Source organism: Triturus cristatus, chromosome 2_2 (assembly GCF_964204655.1).
Source record: "Triturus cristatus chromosome 2_2, aTriCri1.1, whole genome shotgun sequence".
NCBI lineage: Eukaryota > Metazoa > Chordata > Amphibia > Caudata > Salamandridae > Triturus > Triturus cristatus.
This window is the reverse complement of record NC_140582.1, coordinates 847,599,783-847,622,954: the sequence shown is the minus strand read 5'-3', so window position 1 is coordinate 847,622,954 and position 23,172 is coordinate 847,599,783. Positions and strand designations below refer to the sequence as shown.

At 45.5% G+C, this 23,172-nt stretch overlaps 1 protein-coding gene across 9 annotated transcripts in view; it reads right to left on the bottom strand.

Moving 5' to 3' along the window:
• The window catches only part of APBB2 (amyloid beta precursor protein binding family B member 2), a 1,135,523-nt gene that overhangs the window by 1,073,953 nt on the left and 38,398 nt on the right, over nucleotides 1-23,172 (bottom strand). The gene's annotated exons all lie outside the window — the stretch shown is intronic.

Below are 23,172 nucleotides of genomic sequence, written 5' to 3'. Positions count from 1 at the left end.
ATGCAGGGAAAAGGCATCTATTTATGTTCACACCCACGGTCACTGGAATTATGCGGTAAAAGAGGAACAAATTATGGGGCTGGTTTGACTATTTATGTGGCAATCAAAGGCAAATTATGTAGCATATTGTGCCACAATTTGAACCAGAAGCAGTATTGCTTTACTATTTTGAAATTTGGACATCTGTTTCTCTTCATTACTGTCAGCTTAACACCTGAATACAGCAATCAGCAACTGAAAGGTGAACTTCTACTGCAAGCAAAAAGCCTGCAACTGAGCGGCAACACGTGTGGCAGCGTTTGGAGTAACTTTTAATTCAGTTGAGGAGTACGTTTTTTGGGTTACAATCTGCTGATTATGCACAAGATGATGGATTATGTGGCAAGTGTTGCAAATCCATAATTATTCGGAAAAAGCCATGGACACACTCACATAACTCCAGTTGCCCTGACCTTTGCATAACTAGAGGTGGATCCTTTCCTTGACCGTGAAGTCGTTCAAGAGTTTCCTTTGCACGAACCCATTCTGTCTTACCCAGGATCTTTATCCTAACTATGTAGCTGTAAAATACGTTTGTCCAACAACAGCACCACGCCCAGTAGCACTTCAATAAAATAATGCAATCAAATATTAAACAAATATGTGGATTTCAAAAGCTTCAAGGGTGCAGTATTTAAGTATTTCTCCACAATGTTTTACATTTCATGTATATCATCTGATGCAATACTGGGCAATCCTCCTACCTCTAACACACCTCCTTGGTGTAGCAAGTGCTCCTAAAACAACTATCTTTGAAAACAAGAGGTGGGTGGAGGAGATGCCAGGTGCAGTTGGTTTTTGATGGTCTAACATTAGCATGATTTCAATAGTCAACTGACAAAATTAAGAAGCTATCCGGGGCGGAGTCAAGATGGCAGCTTGAACATATGTGTGGCGGGCGATCCGGGGACAGGCTTGCTGTCATTTCGCAGAATCCTGTGCCCACCTCACTCCCTGGGGCCCACCCCGTGCACGACCTGTCGTGAACTCCCCAGGACTAACTTGGGAGCCCCTGATTTCGACAGGGGAGCTGGTTCTGAGTGTCTGCCTGTGCTGCCACAGCCACGCAGGGGCCGGGCCTGCAACTCCGGACTAGCAGCGGTGGTCGGCTTCAGAGTAAGAAGCCATTGCTGCGTGAGAGCTGGGCCTGCTTCCCGAACCGGTGACGCTTGCTGGAGCGCTGCGGCTGATGTCGGGGCCTGTGCGCGGGCTCGCTCTGGACCATTGGGCTGCTGCACCACCCCCCTTCTGATCTATCAGCAGTGGCCCAGGAGTGGGGAAGGGGGGGGAAGGGGGGGTGGGAGCCGGCTCAGTGTCTCGCATCGGCCTGCGAACCTTCTGAGTGCAGTATGGATGGAGTCTCGCCCCCCCCCTCCTTCTCTGGTGCCCCATCGATACTGTGCCTGGCATACCTACCCCCCCCAGCAGAGGCCTGGGTCTTAGCACGAGTGGCATCGAAGAGTATCCACAGAGCGTACAACCGCATTAACTGGATATATATGCTACACGCGAGGGGAGGCAGGTCCCTTATCCCTCTCCCCCCGGTTGACTCTTTGACACTGCGGCCTGCCCTACTGCCTCATAGCTGAGAACCAACGCACAATACTTTTTGCCTACTGGAAAGGTGTAGGCATAGAGACAGGGGCTTTCCTTCCTGATAGCAGTAACCCAATGTAGTGCGAGGATAACACCCCAACAGCACCCTCCTGGGCCGCGCTGTAAGCCAGATTTCCTGTAAACTGCTTGGAATGGGGTGCTGGATATACCTGCTCCCTATCACGGTGGATCTTTTTCAATAACTATACGGGGATTTGTGAACCCCCACGCTCATATCCGACTGTTATCCAGCCTTGCCTATGGAGGGGTTCAGGGTTGGGATACCAGGGCCGGTTGTCTGTGTGGGACCTGTGAGCACGTACTTGGGTGATGATGGTGAAAACTAGACCGGCTTCAATGTTGCCTGCTGCCTCTTGCAGCAGTAGGGATGCCTCCCCGACAGAAGTGTTAAACAGGGGCATACTGCACCAGTTAGAGCCAACCTTGGAAAAGCATTTTAGCCTGTTTGAACAGACTGTGCGGGCCAATCAGGAGTCAAAATCCACTCTGGAATCCAATGTCGACACTCAGGGCCGGACTGGCCATAGCGGGCACCAGGCATTTCCCTGGTGGGCCTCCAGGGTTGGGACTGGTTTTGGTACCTGTTGGGAACAAGGTAAGCTGACATGAGCAGTCATGAGCGGAGTTCTTTGCTTCAGCTCGTGACTGACTCGTGTCGTGTTAAGAATGTTTAGTTTCGAAATAGTTGGAAGGTTGGGCATGAGTTCTGGTGGGTTGGTTTGTCATTGATAACTTGAACTTGTCCTGTGCAGACGTGTTATTAAAATCACGTCGTATCTCAATTCCTGGTTCGTGTTTTCTTTTTAATGGATATTCCCACTTCCAACAGTACCCTTGTTACAGTGGCAGTTTCGGCCCCCTGTAACAAAATCGTCCAAGACCGGCCCTAGCAAACAAGCCCCCTCACCCCACACACACGGGCCAGCACAGCAGTTTGCCAGGGATGATTTTGGTTCCCAGTCCGGCCCGGTCGACACTGTCGCTATTGAGATGTCCCTGCTCTGATCATAAGAAGCTATCAGAGAGAGTTGAAGATGTTGAAGTGGCCTACAGTACATTAGATGCAGGATCAAGTGCGCCAGTTTAAACCGAATATGCAACATCTACAGGAACCTATGGAAGATGCCAAAGACCACTCCAGGTGCAACAACATTTGCTTCTTGGGAATCCCAAAACGTGGGGAGGGCTCAAGTGTGGAATTATTCTTAGATACATGGTTGATGGAGACAGTACTGGCTGACAAATCCCCCTACTTTTTTCTCCATAGAACAAGAGCATCACAACCCTGGATGACCACTGAATCCAGGAGCACCCCGAGGCCCATTTAGCACACGTCTGTTGAACTATAGAGACAAGAGACCTGATCCTGCAATTATTTCGCACCACTGGGCCAAGGAAGGAGGAGGGCTCAAATGTCAAAGCCTACCCGGATTACACAGCAGTGGTCCAGGATCAACGTTCCTCCTTCACTGCAGTGAAGCGCCAACTACAAACTAGGAGCATGAAATATGCTATTCTATTCCCGGCAAAACTTTGGGTAGTAGAAGGGCCCATGATGAGGCCTGGAGCTGGTTTAGCTTTAAGGGTGCTGACACACACCTGTAGAGCACAACACCTGTTGACTCCTGGGAGAGCAAGAATACAAAGAAACGGTAGAAATGAAAGGCCTGAAAACGGCCTTCCGAAGGGCAGGTGGCCAGAGCCAGCGCAGGTGGTGAATGAGGTCTTGCATGATCACAAAAATCCTTTACATCTGTTGGCCTCCGAACAAGGTTCAGAATCAGAGGGACGTGCCTGCGGCTCAGGTGCCTCAAATGAACGTCCCTTGTTGCACCATAAACACCATTATGATTTGTTTGGACAGAGCATTTTGGCTTCACAGGCCTGGGTGAGGGCGTTGGGGATGTTATGGTTAACTTTGTCTTCTTATAGCCCAAATTCACTGTGGGGAGCAAGCACATTATCAGTCGTGAGGAGATGCAGGTCAATGCAACACTTTTCCGGGTAACCTGAATTTTGCATGATGTAATCTGTAAAAGTCATTACATGGAATGTGCAAGGTCTTAACTCCCCGAATAAAAGAAACAATGTACAGACATTTCTTAAGCGGCGGAAGGAGCAAATGGCCTTCCTTCAAGAGACACATTTCACTTAAGTAGAGGGACTTGTAATACATAAGCGATTGAAAGGCAGGGAGTATTGCAGGACATCTTCAGCATACGTGAGAGGGGTACTCATATGGATATGCCCGGGGGTCCTCTTCCGTCCTCACATGGAGGTAATATATCGCGAAGGACGATTTGTCCTACTGGCAGGGTAACTGGATGGGAGAGACGTTGCACTACTTAACATATATGCACCTAAAGGGGATCAATGCACTGTTCCAGACACACTGGCCCCACTTCTGGCAAGAATCACTAATTATCCTCTGGTGGTGCAGGAAGTATTTTACTGCATAGCTGATACGCTTCTGGACAGATAACATCCCCCTCTGCCCAATACCCCTAAGACTGCCAAGTGGTTTAGCAACTGGATGACCCATTGGGACACTTGGCAGCTCTGTTACCCCATACAGAGGGAATACTCCTATTACCCAGGAGTGCATGTGGTTTATGTGCGCTTAGACAATATTCTATGCACACACCCTTGCAGAACAAGGTCCTATGGGCGGAATATTTGCATAGAATATATTACAACCATAACCTGTTGGTATAATTTGCTTGAGACATGACTAGACCTTTGATCCCAATGTGAACTTTGAATCCACTGTTGTTGGAGGACCCGGTTTTCAGTGACAACTGGGAGAAGCTATAGATCACTAATTCACTGAGAATGTATGTACTGCCTCCTCCAAACTATTAGAATGTGTTGACTTCTTGAGGGCAATATATGGGCGGCTGCGGTGGCATTGCGCCCATCGATTAGGTTTTGGCTAACGCTTCCAGTTATGGGCAGGATCATCCTGCCTAGACTACTTTATTTCTTTACTGCACTCCCTGTAAATGTCCCCAGAGAACTGTTACGAGACATTGATGGCCTAATCCTGCAATTAATATAGGGCACCTACAGGAAGAGAGTAGTGCTAGCAAAGCTTTGGCTCCCTGCGTATGAGGGAGAACTGGCGGTCCCGGACTTTGAAGTTTACTACCTGGCGGGTGATTGGGTGATCCTAGACCTCATGGGGGGGGGGGGGGGGGGGGGGGGGAGGGAAGATATTTGTACTTCAACAATACCGTTACAGAGTTCAACAGGACCAATACTGGATCCCATCGCAACACTTTTTGATACATGGATCACCGATGGTGAAAATTTGACATTGGTGGTGCACAGGCTTGACTGAACCAGAGATCCACCTGGGCTACAGTGCATATTCGAGATTGATTGGTGGCAGCATGCTGTATCACCCTTATATGAGGCACTGTTCAGGCAAGCAAAAATAGATTTGCTGCCAATACGGTAGGGATGTGATTCGGGTCTGGGTGTTCCCACTGGAGACGTGGACTGGGCTATAATACTAGAACATAGTCCAAGGGTTTTTCCGCAATGCCTTGTTTAAATGAACCCAATAGTACTTCCTTCACAGGGCGTATATCATGCCCAAATGGCTGAATCCAATGTCCTCAGTTGCGAATACGGGCTGGGATGCGGAGAGCCTTATGCCGCATTCCTCCGCATGGGATGGGAGAGCCCAATTCTCGGTCTATTCTGGAAGACGATGTTGGAAGCTCTAACAATGACCACAGAACCACTGTTGCCTGTATCCCCTGCGACTTGCCTTTTGGGTTTGTTTCCACCACCCAAAGCAGGGGTAGTCACAACCAGGTTTGCAAACCTGGCACTACTCCTTGTGAGACGTCAGTTGGCAATGGCTGAAAAACACCAGAGGGTCCCACCATGCGGGGTTGGTTAGCAAAGCTCCATTAATGAGCTTCTTGAGAGAGTGCAGTACAGAAAAGAGAGGCGAACAAATGACTGAGGCCTGGCAGCTGGGTGGAGGCTTGGACACAAATACTGAACGATCTGCCACATGTGGAACGAGAAGGACAATGAATTGGGCGCACTGCAAGACAATTGAACTAGTCATAACGCTTACCATTCTTGGAATCATATATCATTAACACCCGCTCCTCTCACATATTAAGATGCTGTTACAATCTAGTGGCCATTATATTCTGTAGCTGGAGACACAAGTTAGACAAATTCTGCCAGAAAGTGTTTTCCAGAAAATGAACAGAAATAAACATTTGCTTTACGTTCTAGTAGCAGTCTATTGTGTTCTTATTTTCAGAGCAAAATGTTATTATACATATGTGACACCATTTAACAGAGTGTTGTTGAGGGTTACATCTGTATAATAAAGAGCACTTGCAAAGCCAACAGGTCTTGCCTAATTAACTATTGGCCTTGCCAATGCTTTTAGCTGATGCGGGGGAGAAGGACTTTTAATACATTTTTAAAAAACACATACATGCCCAATGACACACATGTGCATGTATCACCACGTGTCTGCCAGCGTCATAACGCGGGCAACACTTCCTTTTCTTTTTTTATCTACCAATCCAAAATGGCGGATGACACATGGACTGCTAAATTTGGAAAAAAACACTTTTTTTAAACACAAAAGCGCTCACTGCTCTGCAAAGCGGCTCACCAGCAAACAGCAGCTACTGGGCCCTCCAAAAAGAATGAATTAAAACTAAAGACAGGTGGGGGAAAGGGAAAAGAAGCCCACAAGGGAGAAGACAACATGGGGCGAAGGTAGAAGCACACAAGGGAGAATGCAATACTTTGAGGCAGGAGAGACGCACACAAATGAGAGAGAGCTACACTGAGTGTGGGGGCGGAGAGGCACACGAGGGAGACAGCTAGAAAACACATTCTCTCATGGAGTGCTAACCAAAAGGGAAAAAGTAGTTCCCTGAGTGTGGCAAGTAAACGACAAAAGCCAGCCAATCAAGAGGATGATCCATGGGAGGGACACATACAAGATGAAACAAGTTGGACAAGGAAACCATGCAATAAGAAACAAGAAAAAGAGAGTATCAATGGTAAGCAATGGTGGGCTTTAAGCCCACTGTAAGTTCTTGGTAAACCCATCATACGTTTTCCGCAACTAGACAGCTTGACCTGTCTGGTAGGCAGGATCTACAAATCAAATGTTCCAAGGGTTCAAGTGGTACCAGCAGAGATGAACTGTGTTTTTAACAAGGCACTAGTACATTTAGTGATGCTCTTATTATTCAGAAGACCTTTTTCCAAAAGTAGTTAATTTCCCATTCTCTGATACAGAACTGCACATTTATTGCGTGCCTCAGTTCTAGAGCTGAGCACACTATCTCTCTCCAGATCAGTGCAATTCAATTACAGGAGGCTTCCAGGAGACTAACCTGACTAACTACCTTCATTATACAAGGTACTAAATAAAACAATTGAAACGGTTAGTTTTGGGCCTAAATGCTATTTAATAGTAATTAAAAAGACAAAAAAAAATGAAAACGGTGGTTTGTCAAATAGTTAACCTTTGTAAGAATGTGAATGTTTAGCTGAAACTTCTCTTTATATAGGTAGGGACATAGGCAGTGAAAGGTCAGTAGAATGTAAGCTGTTTTAGAATGTTATGATTTGACCAGACGGTACAGAACACCAATGGAGAGGCTGAACTTAAGATGCCTGCAGTCTCTTCAAAAATATAATGATAAGCACTGAAAATCCTGACTCCGCTGTACATTGCTTTCATCAAGCACTCCTTTACAGGCCTAAGCCCAATGTCTTTAGTGTCAACCAGGTTACCCAGGACCAGAGAAAGGTCTATTTGGGGAACTCTTAATAGCAGTCTTCTACTATAAATGTAAAAATCCACCCAATGTAATAGATCTGTTAAGTTGTATTCAAGCATGTCAGAGAGCCCAGCCTGTGGTGCCTGTGCCCAACAAGCATTAATGTTGCTTAAAAAAACAATAGTGTGAGTTGCTATAAAGTCTTATGACCTTATCCTAGCTGCATATTGGAATTTGGTGGAGATTAGACTCACTCTGACACTCACAGACCCACTCAGACACTCATGCACTCACTCACAGACTGACTCATACTCTCATGGAGGCACTGGCAAATCCACTCTCACATCCATTCACAGATGCACTCAGACACTCAGGCACCAAGTGAGACACTTATACAGCCACTCGCAGACCCAACAACAGGGGAATTATAGTGGGGAGCAGGCTTATCAGGTGTCAGAAAGCAGGGCACGGCGCTGGACACATGGAAATATGGGCAAGGGCTCATAGGCCAATTGATGTGGAACGCTTGGCTTTTTGGTTGGCCCGCTACCACAAGAAGGATGCTAAGTTGTTAACTAAAAGTTTTCGGGAGGGGTGTAGGCTGGAGTATGATGGTCCGAGAGGACGTAGGTGGGCCAAGAATGTGAAAACAACACTGTAACGTACACAGGTGATGTGGGCAAAGCTACAAACAAAAGAAAATTCAGGAGGGCCGAATGGCAGAGCCATTTAATTCATGGCGGATGCCTGAATTGATCGTATCACCCACTGGTGTAGGGACAAAAAACGAAAAAGGTCAGTTACACCTCATACAACACTTGTCATGGCCAGAAGGGAGTTCCGTCCATGATTTCATATCAGAGGAGGTCACATCGGTCTCCTCCTCTTCTGTGGCTGTGACCATGGCCTTGGTGGAACAGGTGTGAAAGGGTGCTCAGATTGCCAAGTGTGACATTTAGTTAGCTTTTCTGATACTGCCGGTACATCCAGAAGATTTTCAGTTGCATAGGTATGTCGACAAAGCATTACCCACAGGATGTTCCATACCTTGCACTCTTTTTGAGCAGTTCAGCTCCTTCCTACAGTGGGTTTTCACGTGGCACACGGGAAGGGAGGGCGGTGATGCTTTACCTTGATGACTTCTTTGTGAGTCAACCCGGTTCTGAGAACTGTCGACAACAGTTGGCAAGTTTTCAAGAACTCATGGGTGACGTCAGGGTGCCAGTGGCTCTGGAAAAGACAACAAGGCCAAGCACAGTACTCTCTTTTTTGGGTATCGAATTGGATTCTGTGTCCATGGAGGCGCGCCTCCCGGTAGACAAGAAACTACATGCGCAACTGTTGCTAGACACTATGTTGGCGGAGCCCAAGATGACTGTCACTGTCAGGGAAGTACAGGTCCTGCTAGGACCCTTGAGCTTTGTTGGTCAGGTAGTGAGACCTGGGAGAACTTTTTGTAGATGACTAAGCATGTCCATAGCCGGACTGTTGCTGACTCATCAACACATGTGTATGTTTGAGGGCGCGATAGAGAACTACGCATGTGGCACTGTTTTTTGGAGGAATTCAATGGCATTCCAATGGTGGAACTGAAGGATTGGGACTGGGATGTGCAGATATATTCCAATGCCGCGGGCACTTAGGTTTCGGTTTGCATTGGCAGGGCAGGTGGGGTGCGGAGGAATGGCCTGTGAAGTCTAAGTATAGGGGCAAGTGCATTGCTCTCCTCAAAAAAAAATTCCCCTGGTGGTAGCAGTGATGCTCTGGGAGCAGGAGCTGGCACACAAGAAAGTGTTGTTCAGTACTGACAATATGGCAGTGGTACATGTGGTAAACAAACAGTCTGCAAGGGATATGCAGGTGCTCAAACTTCTGCGCATGTTCATAATGGGCTGCTTGAGACATGATGTATAGTTCAAGGTGAGACATTAGCCAGGGGTGGACAAGGACATTGCGGATGCCCTCTCTCGTTCACAATGGCAGAGGTTCCATGGGCTGGCTACGGATGCAGACATGGTCAAGACTCTTTTGCCAGTGGACATGTGCACCACAGGTGAGAAAGGAGGCTTCAGTTGATGGCAGGGTCTTTGGCCGACTTTACCAGATAGTCCTTTATACAGGCTTGGCAGGAGTTCTTATTCTGCTGGGCCAGGCGGAGGTCAGAGGTTTGGAGCAGGAAAAATGTAGTTCAGTTCATTCTGGCATTGATTGACAAGGGTTTATCTAGAATCACAACAGCAGGGAACCTGGGAGGAATTGCCTTAATGGGCAAATTTTTCTCGGGCTGTGCACCATCAGCCAGGGAGCTGGAAAGGAGGATGCTACAGGGGTGGGCGAGGGAAAGGGTTGCGTTCCACGAGCGAGGAGGCCATTATCAAGGCATCTTTTCGGCAACGTATTAGTGGTGCGGATGACGATATGCAGCAGCAACAAGGAGACAAGTTTTGTTTTCAACTTTGAGGTCATGGATGTTTTACGGGGCGTTCAGGGTGACCAAAATGCTGGGAAAAAATTGGGTTTCTGGGTTGGACTGGATATATGTTGGGGGCACAAACAGCAATATAGAGCTGCACCTTCGTCTATCTAACATGGATCGAAGTGTCACGGGAAGACAGTGGTTTTACAGGCATTCCCATTTACCACACTTTGTCCAGTGTGTTGGGGAACCAAGTGAAGGACGATTAGCGGAGTCGCTCAGAGGGCGGTTTAAGTCAAGCTAATGGGACGGGGGGGGGGGGGGACACTTCTTTCCAGCTTTTGTGGGTTCTGGGGAAGAGGTTGGCGAGCCTGGGGGAAACCCCGGGGGGGATTATGGAAGCCATTCCTTCAGGATCGGTGTGGCCATGGAGGATGCACAGGGGGCTGTGGCAGGGGTAGGACCATGCAGTTGACAATATGAGACATTTTGGTTGTATTTCACTTATATTGTTCTTTTCAGGTGCAGTTGCTGCGCCGGAGCAAGTCAAACTGTCGATTCGGATCGTAGGGCATTCCTTTATTAAGTGGGCGGAAAGGCATGAACTGCAGAAAGTTCAAGGTGCACTAATCTAGGGCTCGATGAACGTTTATTTAAAGTTACTTGGCACAGAAAAAGTGGTACGAGATGGCGAGAGCTGTCACAATATTTAAATAAGTTATTATAAAGGCATAGATGTCCAGATGTTTTAGTGCTGCACTTGGATGAAGATGACATGGAAGTATGCAAAGGACTGGCTTTGTTAAAGGAGATGAAGGAGGATATGCTAGAAATCAGGCTACAGTGGTCCGGAAGATTCGTCCTGTGGACACAATTCATTCCAAGGACATTGTAGGGAGGCGACAAAGCTCTCTGCCATTGATAAGGCGAGGAGTATAATTAACAGGGACACGCAGGTTTTTGTAGGCATGAAGGTTGTGGTCAGGTGGAAGATCCTGATTTGAAATACGATTGTGCAGAATATTTTTAGAGGGTGGGTGGGGTTCACTTGTCTAGCTACAGGATGGAGCTCTGTCTGTTGCAGTTGAAGGAAGTGCTAGGGAGAACATTCAATGTGAGAAGATGCAACAGAGGTTCATGGGGGGAGTCAGAAAAGTCTGGGGGGGGTGGCTTTTCTGAGTGGTGGTTGGCAGTTAGATTGCCATGGATATAGATTAAGATTATTGTTGTGAACGTAGGTGAATTAGAACAGTGGGAGGGTGGCAATAAAGTAACATCTGGAAGAAGCAACAAATTAAAAGTTAAGATTTAGGATACAGTTAGAGGTTAATAGATGTAGGCTAAAGTGTTAAGGGATTTAAACGTCAACAGTTCCACACCCGAGCAGGATTTACACAGTTGCAAGATAAAGATGTAAGGGGGCAGAAGTATTAGGGGTGGGGGGATAGGTGAACGTAGGTGACATTGTATAGTGAGGTTTAGTTTTGTAAGGTGAAGGCCTAGGGGTTTATTGTTGTGATGTGCACTTTTCTTTAACAAAGCGGCCTTTTTCACACAATAAAGCGAGTATGTGGTCTGTGCTGCTCCCCTTTGGCCCAATGAACTTTTATTGTGCTGTTCTTCAAAGTCACTGAATTTACAGAAAAGTGGGCAGTCCATCGGTACGGTCTGCATTTCAAGCACTCAAAAAGTAACGAAGAAGGCCATCATATTTATTTTCCCTTGCCGACATCTTATGTACCAGAGGTGTTCAGCTTAGGCACCGGAGGGCCAGATCCATGCCAGGCTTTCAGCATAATCACTGATATGTCAGCGAGATATATTTAGATTCCATGTTTGCAAACTAAGTAGCATCCCTGCAAATATGGCATGGACCTGGCCATCCTTAGTTTATGCTTTACTCAAGTATATAAATAATACCAAATGAAAATGCAGTTCATTAAATCGACTTCTGTTAAAACAAAGAACATTATAATGCCATAAAACGTATTCCGTGGCTTCTTTTTCTCATGGCCAAAGCAAGCGTTGCTTGAAACAAAATCCTAGTGTTGAATTGTTGGCATTCTTTTTTCACCAGGAGGAGGGAGTGCTTCAGCCCTCAGTAGTTTACTTCCCCAGGGCATGCAGAGCACAGGGGGGGGGGGGGGGCACTGAAGCAAACCGCATCAAGCTGCACGTGTAAAGCGGAATAGCTGTGAACACGGGAAATATGGCGCATGCCTTCACGCACACGCCGTTCTTGACTAGCAGTCATCTATTGACCGAGAGCGATTATAAAACCCTTATGATTTACTAACGACCCGCGTTGTGTTCACGCGCTAATAGGTAATGTGCAGACAGAGGCTTCATGTTAGTCTAAGGGTAATTTAACTGCTACTTCTCTGCTGAAGTACTGTGCCACCCCGTTCAGCAGCATCAATGCCGCGCATCCCGCGTGCCACAGGACACAGCACATTTAACTTCACATCAGAACAGTGGCAGTGGGTGCTGGAGTTCTCAAAGATGCAGAAGGCCGACCCATTTCACTTTAGTGTATTCTACCCTTCTGAACACTTATTCATTACTAAAATGTGTTTCTACACATCGGAAAATTATTGGATTACTTACTGGTAATCTTTATTACTCTGGTTCCACATTCCTCGTCCCATTACTTTCTATTTGCAATAGTGAAGCCCTGCTTCACTCCTGGCACACCTTACAAGCACATCCATTTGCTTAATATAGACAGCTCCCCCTTTAACTATTAAAGATGCCCGCTATCTTTGACATATCCTGTTGGTATAAGCTTTGGAAACAATCTTCTCCCAAAAGAAAAGGTGAGAACGTAAGTAATGGGACAAAGAATGGGGAATGGAATTTATGAAGATTATCGCCAAGTAATCCAAACGTTACCTCCTCATCCCATGCCTCGATACCTTACTTACGATTTGGAGGAATACCAGAGCAGTGAAACAAGGAGTAACACAGTTGACAGAATTCATGCAAGACACATATTTAATAAAGCAAAATAGAGGACTCTGTCCAATTTACTGCAGCTTACGAAACAAACGCTCTTTGAACCTAGAACATGTTTTCAAAATTTCAGCTCAAAACGCTAGGATGAATTCTATCTCTAATGATCAACAACTGTGGACTGCCTTGCCCAGGTTGCTGCAGAACAAATGCAGTAACAGAGACAACACTCCATTCTGCTGATGAGGCTTCCATGCTCCTTGTTGAACAAGTGTGTACCACTCCTGGAAGCTCGAGGAAAGCACTACAATAAGACAGAAATCACCTCAATGATCCAGAAACTTAGGGTAGAAAGGTAAGCCTTTCTCCATACCTGCCTACCGCCGCCCCCTCCACCCTTATTGGCTTGCTAGAAGTTCACAAAAAATAGGCATCTCACTTACTGTAGTCAGCTAACCTTGAAAGGTAAATCCGGAATGCTATTACAATATTAAAGCAAACCACTACCTCAGAAACAGAAGAAGAGGGAAGTATAGGAAAAATTATCTCCCAAGACCTGTAAAAGACAGTTTACCATAGGCACAATTTGCAGACACAATCGCAAAACAATACAGTACTAAAAAATTACAAGATAAGGAAGATTACACTTCAAAGCGGCCAATTCTCCCAGTCTCCTAACAAAGACAACGGCTACCAAAAATACGACCATAAGAGTCGAACATTTTAAAGGAACCTTCTTGGAGGCTCATAAAGGGGTTTTCATATAGTTTCTAAGACAGAAAGCAGGTCCTATACAAGAAACAAATGTCTTACTCTAGGCCTCACCAGCTCAAAAACCTTACTCTTGAAAGCCAATCGTGAATCTCAACCACAGAACCACGAGGAGACCACAAAGGGCCATTGAAACATCAGGATGGCAACTGACCAACCTATACTGAAACCATCTTGCAAAAATTGCAGTATTATGGGGAACACATAACTGGAGAAAAACACTTGTCCTTACAGCATTTTGAAAAGGAAGCCCAATTATGGACATATGCTTTACAAGTAGAGACTCCACCACAGAAACAAGACAGTCTGAACCCCCTATGCTCTTCTTTCTCAACCTCCAAACCGCTAACCTTAACCTCTGAAAACATGCAAGAGGCAACTGAAGTGGAGGGAGAATTGGACTCGGACTGAGAGAGAGAGAAACATATTTGAGCAACCAACATTTCCCTGAGTAGCGGAAACATATCTTCAAGACCAAAATGGACACACCAGTATTACATCTGCCTTATCCTTTTGAATTTATCTTTACTAGTAGCGAAAGGATTAGTGGAATCAGAGGAAAGGCATGCAGGAGTGCCCATGGCCACAGACATTTCAACATCCCTTCCCCCCCCCCATGGTAGATGATCCTTGAACGTTGAAAAAAAGAGGGGAAGAAGAGCAGTGTAATGATTTGTAAAGAGGTCTATCATTGGCCTGCCGAATCTCAAACAAATATCCTGTAAGGCTTCCTCTGAAACCCTCAAATTATGGGACGAGGGAAACACTCTGCTCACGGTGTCTGCCAAAATACTGCTTTTGTCCCGAACATGTGTTGCATTGAGAGATAAAAGATTATGTTCTACCTCATCCATTGTTAGAAACAGTCTCTTTAGAGACTATGACCCTGTCCCAAACTGCCTGTTCAGGTAGAACATAGACACTACATTGTCCATCCTTACTACTACATTTGAATGCAGAATCTCATAGTGAAGCACCTCAACGGCCTTCCAAACAGCCCTAAGTTCCTTTTAGTTTGAGATGTAGTACTTCTCTTGGCTTAACCAAAGTCCCTGAGCAGTTCTTTACCCCCAGTACCACTCCCCAACTTTTCATGCCGTCATCTATTGTTAGTACCACCAGAGCTCGAGGCGAGAGACTCCCCTCTCTTGGTTGTCAGGCACCAGCCTCCACTGAAGTTGTTGCCTCAGGCACTGTGTATCTAAAATAAGAACATTTTAATTGTTTGTAGCTGGGATCCAGAGCTGCAGAATATGGAGAACCAGAAGACCCAAATGTCATCAAACCCATGGGAACACAACAATCCACCGAATCAAAAAACAGATATAAATCACCAAAAGAGAGCAAAAGATCTTGACGATCCTGAATAGCCTCTTAAAATAAAAGGTAGTTACACCTTGTAGGAACTGACTTCCTAAAGCCTGATCCATAAGCAGAAACCTGAAAGTCTCTGTAGTATCAATGTGAGCTTCCAGAATCAAGCTCCACTACAGAAGAGGTTTTGAGACAGCTCCAAACTTGACTTTTAGAGATTGTGAAGAAACCAATAAATCGGGTAGTAAACACTCTAATGAACTATGTCCTTGAGAAGCATCCATGGAGAGTGGGAGACCATCAAGAGACCATTCAAGTATGGATGGACCTGAATGTTCTTCCTGTATAGAAAGGCAGTTGCTAAAACTTGGTAAAACCGTGGGAGATGCTTTAAAAACAAAAATACCGGAAACTGCCAGGGGGACCCCTCCACTGCAAACCTCAGACATTTTTCACACTCCACCCCTCTGGGAATGTGTAGATATGCATCCTAGAGATCCAAGAATGCCAGACAGACTCTGCTCTCAAACATCGGAATCACCTGTTGAAAGGATTTCATCTTGAGGCACATGTTGGAAAAACATTCAGTTCCTTCAAGTCTATGACTAATCGATACTCCCTAAAATATTTTTTAACCAGGAATATCAAACTTGACCCTTTTCCCAAAGTAGCACAGGAATCACAACCCTCTTCTGAACTAACATCAAGATATTTTCCTGTAGTGCTGACCTATTCTCTGAGATCTTAGGAAGAGGAGTTAAGGTAAAGTTATTCTCTGGAGGAGGACCCTGAAACTCCAGGGAATACTTTATCTGCAGGAAGCAGGAACCAGCTGTTCTTGATGGATTCTTGACATACTTTGGAAAAGAGGCTCGATCTTCCTCCAACGATCTCCCCTGAATCCCCACTCACAGCACAGTCAGGAACGCAGACTGTGTTTTGAGCCTTGGGGATTCTTGAAATCGATGCCGGCAGACTTAGGGTTAAACCGACTCCTGTTGGAAGAAGGCTCATGTCTCCCATTTCTGTATCAATCATAAGGCCTTCTATTCTTTACAAAACCATTTGACTCAAACTTAAAAGACTGAATAGGTTTTCTGCTTTTAAAACCTTTACCAATGACACTCACAAGATCTTTCCCAAAGAGTTAGTCTCCTGAATATGGCATCTGAAACAAACACATTTTCTGTGGAGAATCAGTTTTCCAGCCTCCCTTATTCCAGCAACCATCCCACTTGCTGCCACTGCAGACACTTTTAGGTTGTTAAAGTCTATGCTAGACAGCTACTTGGCTTGGAATTCCATTGCCTCCAGTAGCTGAGAGACATCTCCCTCATCTTGAAGACTCCAGAAATAGACTTAAAATCTTTAACCAAGGATTGGGAAGTATAACCTCCTGCTCTTGTGACCAGGTAAATCTAGTGGCAACTTGCAAGTGTCTGCAGAAAAAAAGAGAAGAAATGTATGGTTCACCCTAAACAACTGCACTCAGCAAGGAGACAATTCTAACAAAGTGAGCACTAAGGGCTTTAAGTGGGCTGGGTCTCTCAGTCGTGATTAATAACGGCCATTGAAACAGGTCCTTATCAGGCTCTTTATCAATGCCCTTAACTTTACTTGTGAAAATATTAATCGATTTATTAACAACTAATCTAAATATTATTAAATTAATCCATGTCAGTTATTTCATTCCTATTCACATTGCACATGTTTTACTTAATCGTGCATCCCATAAGTGTGTTACCTATTTCCAGGATGTTGTTTTTTTTAATTTTTTTGGTGTGTAGCAGATTACTCTTTTATAGTACATACTCTGAACGGAGTCGCCTCCTGGTGTTTATATTGCGCCACGATTGAGAGGTCTGGGGTTGAGGCTGAAGGCAGTATGTGTTCAGAATACATGGCCATCCAATCCTTGGCTTCTCTGCAGTGCGCACAGAGCAATGAAACATTTTCAATATGAATTATTTGCAACAAAATCACTGCTACTCATTTATCTTAAAAAGCTAACGATTATTGACAAATGCAAAGGTCCTGGGTGGTTTTAGGTGTATGTCAGTTTTTGTGTTATAGATCTGAATGCAACAAAAAGCTCAGAGAGGGTCCAAAATGCTGGTTGGGTGGCACATCATAGGAATCACACAATATTAGTGTGCAGTTTAAGTTACGTCCTTAATATCATAGGGAGACCCTACCCCAATGTTTTTATCCCATTCGAAGCCCCGGGATCACGGATTGTCCGTGAGGCGAGCTACTTGCAGCCGGGTGGCAACCTACAGACAAAATAGACACAGGCTGTAGATCTGACACACTGAATGTGCGTGGGCGGCACTGCACGTGTCCCGGTGTGGGCAGTACTGCACAGGTATGCAGTCGGGATGATTGACTGGGGTAAGTAAGCCAGGAGAGGGGGGCTTAACTGGAACACAGCCAGTTCTCGCTCTACTCCATCACTGATCGAAAGGCATACTGGGGCGGGACGCGCTGGGTTGGAATAACCAAAAAGAGCAGAATACAACTTAGATAGATAGATATTGAACTTTATTCGATATGTATAAAAACAATATCAGAAAAGTACATACATATAAAAATCCAATAAAAACAGTTAAAATTACATTCAATTTGTAACATAATTAAAATCACAAAAAACAGAAAAGTAGATACAGTCAAAGCATCAAGATGTTAGACCACTTAGGTCTGCATTGATATCCTAAACCTCATCGTCATTTTCAGATAGGTTGAGATGGCTGCCAGGGCTAAGGGTGTTTCCAGGGATTTTAATTTTTGGTAAGCCAATTTACATGAGCGTAATCCCCATGATTTAAGCAAAGGTTTTAAAAAGAGGGTCCTTGGCAATTGATAAAATCTACAAAATAGAATGCAATGAATGTTGGATTGGATCGAAAGGCCATCACAAGGGCATTTCTGTAAGTCACTGGACCAGCAATTTGGGTTAGGAAAGGTTAGAAGTCTAAAAAAAGTATTGGTACGAAAGCGGGTCAGGAGCATGCGAGTAAACGGTGATGGTTCTGAGAGTAAATATTGCTGTATGCCACTCACAGTAATCGTAGTTTGGTAATCTGCAATTGTACTCTTCTGTTTTTCTAGGGACCATCGTTTAGAGCACAGGTGATTTAAGACAAGTCGCTTTAGCTCGACTTTTGCTATATTAAGTAGGGTTGATGGATCAGCAAAAAATTCGGGGTGCCCGATTTCAGTGGACAACCTTTTAACGTAATTCAACCATTTAATGTTCCTGACCTCTTTCAGGTTTAGACAGTCTGTGATAATTTCCCTATTAAATGGAGTTTCTTCGTTGGTCCAGACTTTATGCCATAAGAGAAGGGGGGAAGAATTAATCGTATCCGCAATGTAAGTGAGGCCCAGTTCAGTATGCACCATATAGGTAGAAGTGCCTGGAGGGACCGCCAGAAGGTAACGTAGAAAAGCATTCTCAAGTCGCTGGATTTGTTCAACGGGATCAATCCCCCAGATCCATAGGTACCAGTTGAAATACACTTCGCCCGATAGATCTGAAGTAAAGGGCTTATTGGGCGACCCCCTAGTTTTTTAGAAAAGTTGGTCAGTGCACCTATGGCTTTAGACAATGCAAGACCTCTGGCTTGAGCGGCGGCTCGCCATGTGCCTCTCTTGTTAAAAGTAATGCCCAAATAAGGAAAACTATCAATATTGATTAATTTTTTGCCATTCAAAAAAATGGTGCATGGTTTTTTTCCAATCCCGAGGCCACAGGACATAGTATAAGTTTTAGAGGTGTTAACATTTAGGCCTCTCTTTGACATGAAGTCAGTAAATTCAGTGACCGCCCTTTGTAGCCCCATGCGAGTCTGGGACATAATTGCCGCATCGTCTGCGTAGAGCAAAATGGGAATAGGTTTACCATTGATTGTGGGGTTATCATGGAAAGTTCTGGTCAGATGGTGGCTAACAGAGTTAATATAAAGAGTAAAAAGTAAAGGAGCTAATATACAACCCTGTCTGACACCTCGTCTGATAAAAAACCTGTCAGAACATTCTCCATTATTACCATATCTCACGCGGGCCGATGCATCCCTATACAGCTCTTTGATAAATGATAGGATGAGGGGGTCTAAGCCAATCTCTGTAAGGGATTCCCATAACTGCCTGTGATCAACGCAATCAAATGCGGAACGGAGGTCTACAAAGGTTATGAAAAGGTTTCCTTTTTTTGCCTGGGTGTATTTGGCTATTATTAAGGTCAGGTTTAGGCCCTGTTCAATAGTACCCTTGCCTTGTCTGAAGCCGTATTGCATATCAGAAATAATATCTTGAGTGCTTAACCAATCGTGTATTCTATTTAAAATAATTCACCCGGCTACCTTCATAAGGGAGTCTAAAAGTGAGATTGGGCGATAGTTGGCGGGATTATCTCTCGCGCCTTTTTTAAAAATCGGGATGACAATTGCCTCTGGCCAGGTGGAAATAAAGCCGGTGGTGTTCAGAGAATTCAATACATTGGTTAGCAGTGGGGCCCATAAGTCAAGCTGTGATTTAAAAACGTCTATTGGGACACAATCTGGGCCTGGGGCTTTCCCGGAGGGGCTGTCTTTTAAGGCCATCAGTACTTCAGTGTGGTCAAAAAAGATATTTAGGGGGAAAGAGGTGAAAGTAGTTAGGTCAGGAGAAGAATTGGGATCTGTTTCCCACTCAGGTGGACGGTTATCCAGATCAGTAAGGTTGTATAAGGTACTGAAATGTTTGACCCAAGTTTCGGGAGTAATAGCTGAGTCCAAAATCGGAGGCTGAGAGGATCGAAAAAAGGGGGCATTAACTGCCCTCCAAAAGGCAGTATTATCCCTCTTCTCAGAGGCTTCCACAAGGGCTGACCATGCCAGCGACTTCAGCTGGTTTTTCCTTGCCTGACGCTTGATGCGGTAGTTATGCCTGGCTTGCTGGACCTCTAAGCGATTTCTAGGGTTAGACTTCAAAGCTAGTTTCAGAAGTCGCAGGGCTTTAGAACAATCCCTGTCGAACCAGCCGTGGATGAGTGGGGCTGATTTCTTTGGGGCTCGAGCAAGGAGAGTTTTAATTTCTGATAGAATTGCAGAGAAGGAGTTTGTAATTGTCTGCGGGTTTTCTGTAGGTGACAAACAGATTTGGATATGGTCGTAAACATTGGTAACCAGGGTTTTAAGGAAAATAGGGGGGACCACTTTGTCCCATTTGAGAAAAAGGCCCATAGTGGTTCCCAACTGCAGGGGAGGAGAATAAGGGGAATTCTGCCTGACCATGACATTAGTATACGAGGTTAACTTTAGAGTTACCTCGATAGGATAGTGGTCGCTAATAACAGTGTCAAGGGTCTCCCAGGTAAGTATCGCCCCTGAGTACCTAGAAGATATAAGTGAGTAATCAATCGTGGTATGACAGCCTCTCCCATTGTAAGTGGGTTTAAAGCACTTGGGTGGAAGGCATAGGTCATTGACAAAGGATAAATTAAAATGGGATATTAATCCATTTAAGAGATCTCCCAATTTAGTATGGCAAAAATGATTGGGAGAATCGTCCATATCAGTTGTCAGGCCACAAGTGCCTTTAAGGCTCTGGGGACATAAAGGGCAATTAAAGTCACCTACCAAGATGATTAAGGTGTCAGAATTATTTTGAGACTCTTTTTTTGATTAAATCGGATTTTAATCCATTGAGCACCGAGTCAACATGTGAGTTTGGGATATTATTATAAAAGTTGACCAGGACAACGTTTTTAAAGGAGCCGCCAGTCAAACTGATTAACTGATAATATGAGGACCCTGTGATAGAAGTAGGTTTTAATCAGAATTCTACAGAAATATAAGTCGTAAGTCCTCCCTTGTTTCTGCCATGGAGGCTGGGAGAAGCTGGGGTATGAAAAGTCTGGTACCCTAAAAGATGAAGCTCTGTAGTGGTCCAGGTTTCCTGCAGGCAGATGATGCTGTATCGTGAAACGATTTGAATCCATGCGGCATTACACAATTTGTCGAGGAGACCTGCCACGTTCCAAGACAAAAGGCTATCGCCCAGGAGGGACTCATCCGTACCAATAATACCAGTCATAGGGTCTGTTACAGGCTCAACAGTTTCTGAAAGATGCGGGGAGATTTTAGGGGGAGGAATATCTTTGTGAGCCGAATAGGTGAAAAGAAGATTAGTGATCAGACCAGCGGGCAAAGGCACTGACTCCAAAGATGAAAAATGAGGAGCAATAACAGAGGTTGGCGTCCACGCCATGTTGTTAATGGGCAAGGTGTTATTCTTGGGATTGGGGTTGAATAGTACTGGAATGAGCGGCGAAATGCTCGTGATAGGGGGATTTTCAATCGTGAGTTCACGATTAGGAAGTCAATCCTGTTCGTCCAGGCCTGAGAAAGTAGCATATCTGTTTGAAGTTGGAATGGTGAAATGAGATGTCTCGTTGATAGCCCTCGATGATGGATATGAAAGTGTGGGATTTGTCAAAAGAGAACGGGGGTAAAAGTAACTTAGATCGACCGTTGAGATTCCTGGGCCCCTGCCCGGGGTATACCAGTCCGCTATGTGTGGTAGCACCCTACGGTCTCGAAAATTAATTATAATGACATCGCCCTGTTTGTCCTTCGGTCTAGGGCCCAACCAATTCAGTCTCCTGACATGTAGTATTTCACCGTTAATTTCAGGGGGGAGTGGTCTATTTTGAATCAACCAGTGCACTACTTTGTTTTTGAGTTCCTGGTAACTCTCCGTTTTTACCCTGAACGAGCACAGGGACCCCAATGAGAGTCACTACGTAAGGAGCCGCTTCGGGGGGCAAGTCAATATGGGAACTTTTATCCAGTTTGTAATCTGAGGGAGGCTGCCTATTGATGTTATTGCCCGGGGGCGCTACGGGGTTGGAGGTTTGATCTTCTCTTGAATCCCCCTTAACGGTGAATTGTTTCTCTGGTATGGGCTGGGAAACTTGTATGTTCTGTGTATGATTCGATATGTTAGACTGAGTAGTTGTTTGAGTGAGGGGAAGAGGCATAATAGCCTCAATGGGATTTTTATGTAAGTGAGAGTTCAGATCGTTGTTTAATGCAATAAGAGAGGCATGAGATGCTTCCAAAGATGTTAACTGTATCGCAATGTTCTTAACTCTCTCTGCTAAGGGTGAAAGTAGAGATCTTACCAGATGCTCTATGTCGGTCAGTAGGTTAGGAAAAGGAGAAGTGGGAGGCTGTGTCGATGGAGTTAAAGGCCTGGTTCGTGAGGGAGTTGATATTGATTGGGGCATGGTTTTGGGCACATCCAGATGGCAATCTTTTCTCCTTTTTTTTGTTGGAACAGTAAGGATTTTTTTTGCCACGGTCTTCGGACAAGGAAACCTATTTTTTGCGGGTTTTCTTTTAGAAGTCGTGGCAATATAAGTGGAGGATGAGTCCACGGGGGAAGTGCCCGTTAAAGATTGGGAGTTGGAAGAAGATATGCCAGTTTCGTTTAAGATAGGCATTATATCTGTTGGATCGCAAAGTAACGCGGGGGGACCAGGGTCGTTGGATAGTTCAGGATCCGAAGTCTTGATTGACGGTGAGGAAACCTGTTGGATATGGCCCAAAGAGGAACGCTTCTGAAACACAGTGTCCAATGATAGACGGCGTTCCGTGATGGCGATCTCTTTTTCTAGCACAGAAGCCGCCCTGGTAATAAAATGATCTAGGGTCCCCCTAACTGAGCCCCCTACCAGGGAAAGCCTTGTTTTTGTAGATTGTGTGGCCATATTTTTTTTTATAAAATTAAAACACGAATAAAAAATGGGAGCCAATGCTAACGTGCAGTGAAGGGAATAGAACACATAAACTAGAAGACAGTCAACGGCTGTAGAGAACAGCCCTCTTGTACCCAAAGGAGAAACAGAACAAATGGCAGTCACCTGGTTCTGGAGCGAGATGTAGCGTTTGGGTAGGCAACGAAAGGGGGGTGGCCCAGCCCAGCCTCGGTCGGCCTTGGACGGCCGTAGACGGCCCGCCCTTTGCCCGGGCTTAGCCCGGCGTGTCCCGCTGCGCGTCCCGCGAAGCGGGAGGCGCGAGGTCCTTTTGAAGTCTGCCGCCGGTGCAGAGGGAGGGGCTGCTGATTGTGACACTGCCCCCAGCTGCTTCTGGTCCAGGTAGTTCTGCGGTGGTCAGGTCGGGCCAAATCGCTCACCATACGCTGCGCGTCCCGCGAAGCGGGAGGCGCGAGGTCCTTTTGAAGTCTGCCGCCGGTGCAGAAGGAGGGGCTGCTGATTGTGACACTGCCCCCAGCTGCTTCTGG